At 33.5% G+C, this 13,597-nt stretch overlaps 1 protein-coding gene across 6 annotated transcripts in view; it reads right to left on the bottom strand.

The window, feature by feature from the left end:
- Positions 1-13,597, bottom strand: part of LOC140437680 (embryonic polarity protein dorsal-like) — a 107,540-nt gene that overhangs the window by 60,699 nt on the left and 33,244 nt on the right. The gene's annotated exons all lie outside the window — the stretch shown is intronic.

The following is a 13,597-nucleotide window of genomic DNA, read 5'->3' as shown; positions in this document are numbered from 1 at the left end:
GTCGTCGTCCATTCTTTTCACATGACCATACCAGATCAGTTGTCTCCTTTGAATTTCGTCAATGATGGTTGACTTGACTCCCATTATATTTCTGATATGGTCATTTTGTATTCTATCAAGCCTTGATTTTCTAGCTGATCTTCTCCAGAAGTCCATTTCCAATGCAAGTAGGCGTCGGTCAAGGGATTTAGTAAGTTGCCATGTTTCGCATCCATAGAGCACTATACTTTTAAAGATGGAGTTAAAGAGGAGATGCTTTCTTTGATTTGATAGTTCTTTTGACCATAGCATCGGGTTTAGGGTTTTAGGTTTAGGGTTTTAGGTTTTAGGTCTATCACCCTTTTTCCTTTCACGATTCTTTGCTCTATCTCTTTTTCGGTGCGCCCACTCTTGTTGATTGTTGTTCCCAAATATATATATTCCTCACAGTTCTTGATTGTTTCATGTTCGTTGACCATTAGATCTTCTACTTCATTCCCGATGCATAAGTATTGCGTTTTGTTTCTATTTACAGAGAGGCCCCATTCTTCATATGTTTTAAACAACCGTCTCGTCATGAATTCTAAACCTTCCTTGTCTGCTGCCACTACTACTTGGTCGTCCGCAAAATGTACAGTGTATAATGTTGTATCGTCGTCAAGTTGGATCCTCATTCCTGAATATGATTTTCTTCAGTGTTTTAGTGCTTCATTTAAATAGATCTTAAATAGTATTGGAGAGAGGCAGCATCCTTGTCGTAAGCCTTTTGTTACTGGAAATTCTTCTGTGAATACAATTTCTGACCTTAATTTAGTCTTCCGTACCTTATTCTCTTTCTCTTCCTATGCTCTTCTGTATATAGTCTACACCAGAAGGTGTCAAATTCGCGGCCCGAGAAGAACATGTTTGCGGCCTAGTCAATAAATATATCTCACGCAAAGTAAAATAAAATAGAAATATGAATTAGAAAGAAAAATGGGAATTAGAATATTTTTTTGTGAACTAAATGGTAAAATAATATGTTTGATTTACTATAGTACCATTAATGTTCCCAATTTATATAATATTGAACGTCATTACGAAAAACATCAATCAATGGTGGTACCTGTAAGTTACGTTTTATCCAGTTGAAAGCTAAACACTCGAAGCCTTTTAAGGAAGGTGATTTCATTAAAAAATGTTACTAAAGCTGCAGACATTATCTGTCCTGAAAATTCGTCGAAGGTTTTTCAAACAATTTCTTTGTCTCGAAATACAGGTACGGAAAGAATTACCGACTTGGCCGCCAATTTAAGTGATCAGATCAAAGCAAAGCATCTAGTTTTGAAAGTTTTTCCATCGCCTGTGCTGAGTGTACCGACATTGGTGGCATTATGTCAATTAGCTGTGTTTCTTCGTGCTTGCAACAACGATTTAACCACTTTGAGGAATTATTGGAGCTAATACCGACGCATGGTACTACTACAGGACGTGATATATTGAATAGTGTTTTTGAACTTCTGCAAAATACAATCTACCTCTGACAAAATTAAATTCTGTAGCTACAGATGGCGCTCATTCCATGACCGGAAAAACAACGGCTTTGTGACATTAATACAACAAAAACTTGGTGAAATTCATGGTTCAAAAATTCAGCATACGCATTGCATTAGACATCAACAAGTACTATGCACGAAGATGATCAAAATGGAGAATGTTTTGTCATAAATAAACAAAATTATAAATTTTAAAAGATCTGGAGGCTTTAATCAATGACATTTCATTACTTTCTCAAGTGAATTAGATAGTAAATATTTAGGTTTATGTTATTACGGGTTGGAAGTTGGTTATCTTGATCCAAGGTTCTCAAAAAATTCTGGGATTTGAAGGCAAGAACCAGATCATTACGAATATGCTTGACACAATTAAAGCATTCAAATGTAAAATATTTCTTTGGAAAAATCTACTGAAAAATGAAGATTTACCGCATTTCCCAACGTGCAACAAGAACAAATCTAGTTTAGATGATAGATGATCTTAGAACGGAATTTGAAACAAGGTTTAAACATTTTAATTCTTTGGAAGACAAATTTTGTTTGTTTTCTTCGATTTTCTCAAAAAATATAGACTTATAATCGAAAATTTGCATATAAAATTATTTCCATGTTTGGAAGTACTTATCAATGCGAGCAATTATTTTCTGTTATGAATGGGAATAAATCTCCTATTCGAAAAGCTCACCTTGGGTCAATTTTGAAAATAGTCTCGGCCAATAAAATTTCTTCCGAATATATGTTTATTGCAATGTACTATTCAAAAAAAAAATATTTGTTTCTATGAACATTGATTTTTTTTGGCCCCCTAAAGTTAAGCGTTGTTTATTTGCCCAAGTTAGCTTTTGAGTTTGACACCCTGCGTATACATTCCTTAATTCACAACAGTATTTTACCTTCTATTTTCCTTAATAATATTATTATTTACATTTTATATTTTTACCTCTCCTCAGAATGTGGCAGATGTATGACTGCGTTGTATCATCAAATGAACAGTCTAGCCCAAGCTCAATTTTATACTTTTTCCTCTCCTCAGAATATGGCAGATGTATGACTTTGCGGTTTATCATCAAATGAACAGTCTAGCCCAAGCTCAATTTTATATTTTTTCCTCTCCTCAGAATGTGGCAGATGTATGACTTTGCGTTGTATCATCAAATGAACAGTCTGCCCAACGTCAATTTTATATTTTTACCTCTCCTCAGAATTTGGCAGATGTATGACTTTGCGTTGTATCATCAAATGAACAGTCTAGCACAAGCTCAAATTTCAGCTCAAAGTAGTAGTTCTTTGCTTGTGACGTGATCTGTCACGTGCGATTCTGTTTTTTTGTGTGTTACAAACCAATTTGATTATTGTATATCTTCCATAATATTCCAGAACTCTGTAACCCTGTACTTGCTTTTACAGGTCTAGTGGATGGGTACCATAGGTTTTACAGCCACTCGGTGGTCTCCAAAAAAGGTTTGCCGCCTGCGATAGTAGTGCCTCGCAGTCATACAAAATATGGTTGACCATTTCAGGTTTTATACTACAGAGTTTGTAGGAAACAGCCTCATTGTGACTAGATGTCCCTTGATTGGCGCATGTCCAGTAAAGAAGTTGTTATGATTCTGAGGATTTTAGTTACATAACTATGTTGACAATTTTGTTTATATGGTATTAGGCCACAATTAATTTTAATGATGAATACACTTTTAACTAAAAATTTCGATTTCCACTCCGGAAATCGTTCTCAAAAAAGATTAAGTGTTTAAGAATTGTGATAAAAAGGGTGTATAAGCGCCAAAGCTGTTGAAGAGGTTATGTCTTTTCAATATTGAAAGTTGACTTACTTGACCCCGGTGTTGTAGGTAACGGTCATGCTTTAGCTGAAAAGATGTGATGGTGGATTTTTTGCCATATGGAACTTAAAATTCTGCTTATTCTGTGTGTTTCTGCATTATTTGTACGTGCTTTATGAGTTTGTCTGTGTGTGAGTGTTCGTGTATTGTGTTTGTGTATTGTGTGTTGCATATGTATTGTGTATGATTGTAGACGATGTGTTTTGATGTTTCTTAATCCGCTATTGTTGGTATATTCTTGTTGTTGACTTCTTTTTTAGTATTAACAACCATTTCCGGCTACATTCTACCAATAAGTTTGCTATATATTTTTCTTCATTAAGTAGGATGAGGGCCGCTTCTTTGATTTTTCTCTTTTTCATATCTATTTCTTTCAGGATTATTGATGCATATATCCATTTTACTCTGTGTTCACTGTTGCATATCTGTCATCGTCAGCATTGATTTGTCAGAGTCCCTGTTTTTTATATATGTTTCATGTTCGTTTATCCTGACACTTGGTGGTCTTTCGGTTTCTCCCACATAGAAATTATTGCATACACAGGGTATTATATAGATGCAGTGCTTTTATCTCTTTAGTGTATTGTAAGGTTTGGTTTTGAATAGGATAATGATTTGATAATTCCAAAAAAGGAATGAATAACGGATCAAATAAAGACGGCTATGATCAGGCAAAGTGAAGGGATCATCTTTCTTTTTTAATTTTCTAGACCTCTGTCTTCTTGCTCAGAGTTGGGAGATATAGAGGGGATAAAATAAAATAACGATCTAGATACAGATATAAAGGAAATTAGTTGAGAGATCTTTTTACAGCCGCAACTTTTTTTTCTCACCTGATCTGACGATGATTGAGAATGCCTATCGAACTCCGACAAGTTCTTTCCTGGCCGTTAACGCAAGCGATCAATAACATGAATTTTAGTGCAATACACTAGTTCTGAAGTTGATCGTAGATGTATAAACGACATTCAGGAAAAATGTATTTATTACATGACAGCAGTATTTATTAGAATGGTGACAGTAGGGTTCCCGCGAATAATATAATCGGTTCTCCAATTATTTACAGTGGATCCCCCCCCAATTATTACAGTGGTGACAGCGGTTCATCGGTTATCTTGGAATAAAGAAATATTCCTAGCAGATTTAATAACTAGTACTTGTCAATGTAGTTAGCAGTTCACTAAAAAACCACTGCTGTTTGTGTTATTATTCAAAGAGTGGATAAGAGATGATAAGCAATTATACATAAAAAAGAAGTAAATACTTAATAATTAATCCTTAAGGATTTTTTATATTTGAAGGCGCATAATTGCACTTCTGATAAACAGTGATTTCTTGTCTATTGGTGGTAATTATAAAACATTTAAATCACAGAATATCGTAATATATACGTTAAATATCATTAAAACTAATAAGCCATTAAATACCTGTTTATTATCAGAGATCTTACTTTTGTAGGAAACCACGTAGTGGTTGCCATTCAACGTTGTAGTAATTTATGTCTCCAATCTTCAATTATGTCGTAAAACTCGGAAATATGTTTCTTGGAAACAAATTTAAACTCTTGGCTTAGTAACCAGAACGTAGATAAACTGACCAATACCGTGACCTTCAGGTTATTCTTATGTAAAGTACGAACTGTGTTAAGTTTGGAGATAACAACTTCGAAATAGATAACGGTTCAACTATAACGATGTCTGCCATCAATTTTCAGATTATGTGTATTTAATTTGATTTAAATAATCATCAGGAAACATAATTATCCCAGTTTAGAAATCGAAATATCGAAAAAAAAATACAGGTATCTGATCATTATTTGATTAAACTCTATAGTATATTTGAAGAATAAGCTGGAGTAAATTCTCAGAATACTAATCTTCGCGCCTAGAAATACATAGGCGTGCACATCTTCTAACTAAAACGTAATCTTAAAAGAAAAGTTTGCGTTAAATTTATTTGGATATTTAGAACAAAGTAATTAATCCAATCCAATACTGGTTTAAAATAAAAAAATATACATAAAAATAATAAAAATTCTATTATTTGTGAAACATACAGTTTATATAAAATAATAAAATACAATAAATTATACTGAAACGTAAAATACATACACAAAAACTGTAAGTTTTTATATATTCGTAATAATAAATAATAATATTCTTATTACTAATAATATTGGAAATAAGAATGAAAATTATATTAGCAATAAAAAATAAACAATGAAGTTGTCGGCAATTAGTTCAAATGTAAAATAAACTTCTGAGCTACAGTTTAAAGTTAAACTTCCTCATATTCTGTTTCAGACGAAGTATTATCCGATCCGGGATGAATTATTATAGGTTCTATACTGCTATCTATTATATGATCAAGCTCCCACATATTTTTCTCAATATCCATAACGTGATTATTACTTTTTTGCCAATGTTCAGTCGTTACTTCGGATATTGATTTATGAAAAAGAATAGTAACATCTGACAATTTAAAAGTTGTATTATTTCGAGCAACGCTACTTTTAACTTCCGCCCATACTAATTCAATCGGATTTAGCTCGCAATGATACGGTGGTAGGCGAAGTATTTCAATTTCTCGTTTTTTGGCTATTTCCTCAATGACATATTTTTTATAATTTTGTTTATTTATTTTAGCAAGCTCTAATAATTCTGCTTTTGTCATTGTATCGTCAAAGATTAAATTCTTAGAAGTTAACCACATTGCAATTTCATTTTTCCTCCATTGAGTAGTTGGTAAACGTTCAAGTAATCTAGAGTGGTAACTTGCATTGTCCATCACAATAACTGAATTTTTAGGTATGAATTCAATCATCTGTTCGAAATATTCTTCAAATACGTATCTGTTCATCTCTTCGTGATAATCACAGGTCTTTTTTGATTCAAACAAAAGTAAACCCTCCTTAAGAAATCCATTCATACTACCTATATGGGTAACAATTAATCGTCGACCTTTACCTATTGGTTCCTTGAAACCAGGTGAATATCCTTCCAGAAATGCTTGTCGACATGTTTTTATAGTTTTGTCTTTCCAAACTCTCCCTACAGTATGCCCTTCATTAACCCACGTTCCATCTAAATAATAAATGTTCTTATTTACTGTCCTCATTTTTTTATTTTTCTGAGGTAGTCTCGTCTCTAACACACAATTTCTTCGGAATCGATAAGCATTGACTGTCTGCCCACTTTTTCATACTTAACGTTTAACTCATGCAAAACTTTCCAAAGTTTGTCTCTACTTATTGTGGGTAAATCGGGATCGTCGGTAATGGCTTGTAAAACTGTATCTAAAGTTGGTATTTGTTTGTTAAAAAAAATGAGTGGACCATTCTACGAATTGCATTTTTGAAAAATTCATCCTCATTCACTTTCGACAATTTTGGTCTTCCTGGTCTTGGTTAATAACCATAAATAACGTTACTAAAATAAACAGATTTATATAAATATAATATGCTTTGAAAATGGTTTAAATATCTAACAAACCGAAACAAATAATGTAATACCCTTAAAGTACGTCTATGACCAGCTGAAAAAACCCTAGCCTACACAGTTCTAACAATAGCAGGTATTTAAATTTTACGATAGTCCATGTGATATGGAAAAATTTCTATCTAAATAGTTAAACCCAACGTAGAAAAAGCTAAAATATCGGCGTTGTACGAAAAGCACACGTACTAAAATATGCTTAACAATTTAGTTTTTTTTCTGAGAATTTACTTCAGCTTATTCTTCAAATATACTATAGCATTTTTTTATTATAATAGAAGCAATTTGTGTATTGAGAAACTATTGTATTATGAAGAGTTGGTTATTTGAATTATTACAAGGTCAAATCCATCAATATTTTGCGAGATAATAGCAAAAAACCAATTTTTTGCACTATTTAATAAATATGAACAAATTTTCCCGTGAAATCGAATATTTTTTTATTTCTGGACTGAGTCAAATCGACACAAAAACACGATGTAGCCATAAAAGTTTGTATGTAATAAAATCTAGATGAAAATTACCGTGAACTGGAAAGCTGAAATAATAGAAAGACAAACGAGAAAAATATTTTTAAATTAAAACTATAAATGTATAAAACATAACCCAAAAATATAGATTTCTTTCTTATTACATTTAAACGGTTGAAAAACAAACACGAAAAAGATTAAGTAACAGTTAGTTTTCCTTTAGTTTTTCTAGGCTCTCTTTTTTAAATGTATGATCACCGCTGAATTCTTGCATTTCTTTGCCGCGTCTTTAAAATAAGTGGTCTTGTAACTTCCGTACTCGCTGTACCGAGATGGGAAGTCTGTCACACAATCAGTCAGACTGGTAAGCTGTTAACTAGCAATTTTGGTAATTCTTGTGTTTCTGGAAAGGCGTAAAGGTACGTTTTCACTCATCCAATTTGCGCAAATTGACTTGTGTATGTCAATCTACCAAAATCTGGATGGCCAGATAATAATTTGCGTATGGTTGGCTGGCGCAAATGCATGAACTTGTAAAGGACACACCAATTCCACGCATGCGTAGTGAGTGAATAATAGTAAACAGAATTGTTGTTCTGACGTGCACGTGGGTTTAATTTTCGGGTTTTTGGTCACTAATAATTTGTGCATAGAACTGCCTCCATAGATAGGCTGTGTTGTATGTTATTTCGTGTTTTTTGTTTGTAATAATAATGTTAATGAAAGAAAAAGAGTCCATGGTTCAATTTATTGAGCTTTATAAATATTTTCCTTGTCTGTGAAAGGTTAAATCCAAAGAATATAGCGACAGAAAGGCTAAGTCTTAGGTATTCTTATGATATTCTGGTTGAAAAAATGCGCACAGTTGATGAGAGTGCAAATAGAGAAACTGATAAAGAAACTAAATTCCTGGAGAACTACATACAGAAAAGAACTAAAAAAAGTTCTCGCTTCTGCACCACATTTATGGTATTTTGATTTAATTAGCTTTTTTCGGGACCAAGACACTACAACAACCAGTGTCTCAAATATGGAGGAAGACGACGAATTCGCAAAATTTCTGCGTAGAAAATTGTGAAGTGCACAGCACGCCTCACGTTAGTTGAATATTTTTTGCTGATAGTACAGGTCTCTTTCATTATACGGTTTTAAAAAATCGTGTCGCATTGCAAACGCTTCGTCTCCTACAAATACAAATTTCAATTGTGCTTCACCGGGTACAACTATCTCTGGTGCTGGCAAATTAAGTTCATTTGCTGTCAAATACTTAATAAATTTGGTGTTTTCAATGATTAAATCATCATATATTCGACCGTTGGTGCCAACATCACAATATATGAACTCATAATTAGCATTCGTAATTCCCATTAGAACTATGCTGAAAGTTTTCTTATAATTAAAATAATATGATCCATTTCTTGGTGGTGCTGTAATTTGCACATGTTTCCCGTTCACAGCGCCTAAACCATGTGGGAAATTCCATCTTTTTTTTCCATAACTTTAATAACTAGGGAAAACATCAGGCTATTTTTAAAAATCAACCCATTTTATCAAATACGGCACTAAAGGCTAGTTTTCTTGTCAGTTAAATACTGGAAAAAAATGAAACCATTTGCGGACATCATCATCATCAGTGGCGTTACAGCTCTTTATGAGCCAAAGCCTTCTTCAGAACAATCCTCCATTCGCCCCTGTCTCTGGCAACTCTTCTCCATGCTCTAATTCCGATAGACTTCAAATCATTTTCTAGGTTGTCTTGGTACCTAAGTCTCGGTCTTCCTCTTCTTCGTTGTCCGATCGGCCCTCTTCGGTCAAAAAATTTTCTGACTATGGCATCTTCCTCTCGTCTGATTACATGACCTATCCATCTGAGGCGTGCTACCTTAATGAATTTTACAACGTCAGGTTCTCCAAATCTTCTATACAACTCAAAATTGTAACCCCTGCGCCACAAACCTTGTTCTTTTATGCCTCCATATATTCGTCTTAGTATTTTTCGCTCAAAACGTTTGAGCAATTCTTGGTCATTCTGTGTTAGTGTAAAAATTTCCGAACCATATGTTAGCACTGATCTTATTAGTGTTTTGTATACAGTCAGTTTAATTTTTCTAGGCATTTTTGAGGCCATCTGTCTTCTTAAGCCATAGTAACACTTATTGGCGAGCACTATTCTTCTTTTGATTTCTTCACTGATGTTGTTATCTTTGGTTAGCAGCGACCCTAAGTATATTAAGGTGTCAACACCTTCCAGTTCTAGGTCATCAATTATTATTCGTGTAGGTGTCGGGTTGCAGGACCTAGTGCAACACATATATTTGGTCTTTTGAACATTTATATTTAGTCCCATTCTGTGTGCAGATGCTCTTAACGACCGAAATGCTTCAGTCAGAGATTCTGTGGACCTACCTATGATGTCTATGTCATCTGCGTATCCGACAATTTGTACTGATTTGTTAAAGATAGTACCATTCGTATTAATCTGCGACTCTCGAATTATTTTTTCTAATGCCAGGTTAAATAAGAGACACGATAGTCCATCACCCTGTCTTAGTCCATTTTTGCAATGGAAGGGTCTTGAGAGATCGTTTTGGATTTTTACCATGCTCTCTGCACCTGTGAGTGTAAGTTCAGTTAACCGGACAAGATCAAACGGAATGCGAAATTCTACCATAGCAAGTAGAAGTTTATTTCTATTAACGGAGTCGTATGCGGCTTTGAAGTCAACAAATATGTGGTGGGTGTCGACGCCGAACTCTAGGGTTTTTTCAATGATCTGCCTCACTGTAAATATCTGGTCCGTTGTTGATTTATTAGGACGGAAACCGCACTGATATCCTCCCACTATTTGTTCGGCGTAGGAGAGGAGTCTTTTATACAATACGTTGGACAACACTTTATATGCCATATTAAGTAGAGTGATTCCTCTATAATTATCACACACCATCATGTCTCCCTTTTTGTGTATAGGACACAGTACACCTAACTTCCAGTCTGTGGGTGTTTCTTTCTGTTGCCAAATTGCAGTTATCATTTGCGGACGGAGATATGATAAAATAATGTCTGGCTGCTGTTGTAGAAATAGCAAATATTATTTTAAACGATCCTGATAAAATAAACATCATTTCAAACATTAGTGTATTAAGATCACCATTGCAAAGAGAATTAAAGACTTGTCAGAGAAGATAGCAACAACGCTTCGTGAACGCATTGCAAAATTCGCGCAATGCAAAATACTATAGTTTGGCACTTGTAAGAGTTGTGATATCACAACTGGCTATATTTTTACGTGGTATTAACACCAGATTTAATATTACCGAAGAATATTGTGTTCACTGATTTCAGTGCAAGGGACTACAATCGTCAAAAACATGTACGATGAACTAAAGTCTGTATTGGATAATTTTTCAGTTTTATTAGAACACATTATTGGTGTATCCACAGATGAAACACGAGTAATGTCAAGTATGGAGGTAGGAGTAACAGGAAGGCTATTTAAATACAGTAAACAGATCACAGCAAGGGAAATACTCGTTAACCATTGCATAATTGACCAGGAAAATTTGTGTACAGAAAGATTGAATTTGCCACATGTCAGAGTACCAATACTTATCACTGTGAATTTAAAGAATTCCTGAAAGAATTAGAAATTGAAGGCTTAGTGTTAGGTACTTTATGAACGGTCCGCCAAAAAATTTAAATTGGCCTGTTGATTAAAAAGGTTGCTCACCACTGGTCTATATAATGTTACACGAAAGATATTTGTGAAAATTGTTTCTTTTCTATCTTGGAGCCTTCCTAATAACTTGTTTTAAAATGTGATTGAAAAGTGTTGTGGAGGGCCAATTCTCTTCCATTAGTCGTTCTTTAGTGCTGATTAGTGCTTCCTTAGAAGAGTTATAAATTTAAACTAATTTTTCTAAATATCTAAGTAATTTCTAACAAACTTTATAGTTCATTATTATCATTGTTCTGAGGAAGTTGGCATTTCAGGGAAACATAGGAAGTTGGCATTTCAGCGAAACATATCAAGTTTAACATGTCAGTTGGCGATATTATGTGATAACTAAAAAACAGTGTTGTGTTTTTATTGTATTTCGAACGTGTTCTGTTCTTAGCAGTTTTAAATAACACATTTATGATTATTTCTTCGATACTGTCTTGCAGTTGTTCCTTTAGCTGTTAATTTACATTAAATATACTGTTTATCATATTTTTGTGGTTTTTCACTTCTAGACTTCTTTGTATGTTTCTATTTTTAGTATATCTGTGCGGTCTGAACCTTACTTAATGTGAGATGGACGGACAATAATAATTATGTATAGAATGTCGAGATTACTGGCATACTTTTACAAAGATTTAATGCCTCCTACTAAGATAATATGTGTCAAATGATTATATATGTTAGGCACCATCTCTTTACCTTGAAGTCCTAATTGTTTACGAGAACCTTTAAAATGTGTCACAATCTGCTGTTTCGTTTTGTAGAATAACACAATTCAACAAAAAAAAACAATATATGATTGAACATACATAACGGCAATAATTGTTGTTGACACTAATCTATCTAACGAAAATTAAGATGAACATCCACAAATACTACTACTGTTATGTTGCTTATAACACTAATCTAACGAAAATAAAATCTGAACGTTTGTAATTCCTACGCTACTGATCTGTCATCCTTTTTGATGAACGACAACTACAACCGATCATGCGCATGACTGATTTCATTATTAGTTTGTTAGTCTGTTTTTATTTGTTATAGAAAGTTAAAATAGCTAATTGGTCTTAAAGGACCAGACTGTAATGTACCTAAGGTATATATAGCTGATTTAATTTAATAAAAAATCTTTTACTTAAAGTTTTAAAGAAATCGGTGGACCAGCATTACAAGTTACAACCTAAAAATCCTGCACAACTATAACCAAGATATAAACTCTTGGATATTTGAACAATCGACTGAAGGCTTTGGAACTAGAAACGAAGCTAGAATGATATGCTTGAATTAGCAACAGCATTAGATATGCTTAATATATACAAAAGTAGACAAAATCAATCCCAAATCGATTATGTCATGACAGGAAAAGAAGATATACGTCAATGTAAGGACCACAAGGTAATGGTTAGTGAGACTGTGAGCCAACAACATAAGTTGCCTGTGCTAGACATCGAGTAAAACGCGAAACTAAACCAAAATATTGGAGACGACCAAAAAAAAATCAAGCTGTAGATGTTAAAAGATGAAAAAGAAGGCTTATTCATTACAAAAATAGTAAAAAAAAAGTGCTGGAATATGAAAGGAAGTTCTCGTACAATTTGAAGGAATATGATCAGTATTATTATTAATAATTTTTATTAAAATACTTTGGAAAAACTACAGAAAAGAAGTTTGAGAATAAAGAGATCTGCTGGTGATTAAACGAAGTTCAAGAATTAATAAAAGAGGAGAGAAAACTGTATTAAAAGTGGCATGAAAATAGGACACACATCTTCAAAACTATACGGTCGCCAAAAAGGAAACGAAAGTAGCAAAAACTAAAGCGGCAGCGTATGCGGATTTATACGATCAACTTGATACCAGGAAGGAGAAACAAAGATATATAATAGCCAAACATAGAGCAAAGAAAGCAAAAAATTTTGATGAAATAAAAAAGTACTTTGAAAGTTTATTAAATAAAGAATTTGACAGAAAACTAATTGAGTTAACGGGGACAGTAACAGCATTGGTCACCAAAATAACAAACGAGGAAGTGTATCAAGTACTTAAAAAAAAGGTCTACGGTTGGCTAATTACTTTAATTTAATAGATGCTCATATGGTATTTATTGACCTTGAGAAAGCATATGATAACGTTCCTCGCGAGGTTTTGTGATTGGTGTTTAATAAAAAAGAAGTTCTCGTTCTCGGTTAGTATGTGAAGATTATGAGATACATATATGAGAGAATAACAACTAGTATTAGGAGAGATGTGCGACAGACTGATAAATTTCATGTGAAAGTAGGATGCACCATGGCTCGATGCTTAGGTCTTATTTATTCTTATTAGTGTTGGATCAGATACCAGCGAAACTACAGGATAACATTCCCTGGTGATTAATGGATGCTGATGAAGCAAGAAATACTGAAAGGGATTTAAAACAAAAACTAGAACAGTAAAAGCGAGCTTTTGAGGAAAAGGGTTTAAACTTAGTACGTCAAAAACAGAGTATTTATAATGTTTGTTTAAAGATGAAGTTAGTACAAATAAAATAGGGTTCCTAGGATCGGTATTACAGAGT

The sequence above is a fragment of the Diabrotica undecimpunctata genome, chromosome 3, assembly GCF_040954645.1.
Source record: "Diabrotica undecimpunctata isolate CICGRU chromosome 3, icDiaUnde3, whole genome shotgun sequence".
Classification (NCBI taxonomy): domain Eukaryota; kingdom Metazoa; phylum Arthropoda; class Insecta; order Coleoptera; family Chrysomelidae; genus Diabrotica; species Diabrotica undecimpunctata.
This window is presented reverse-complemented; position numbering and strand designations above follow the sequence as displayed.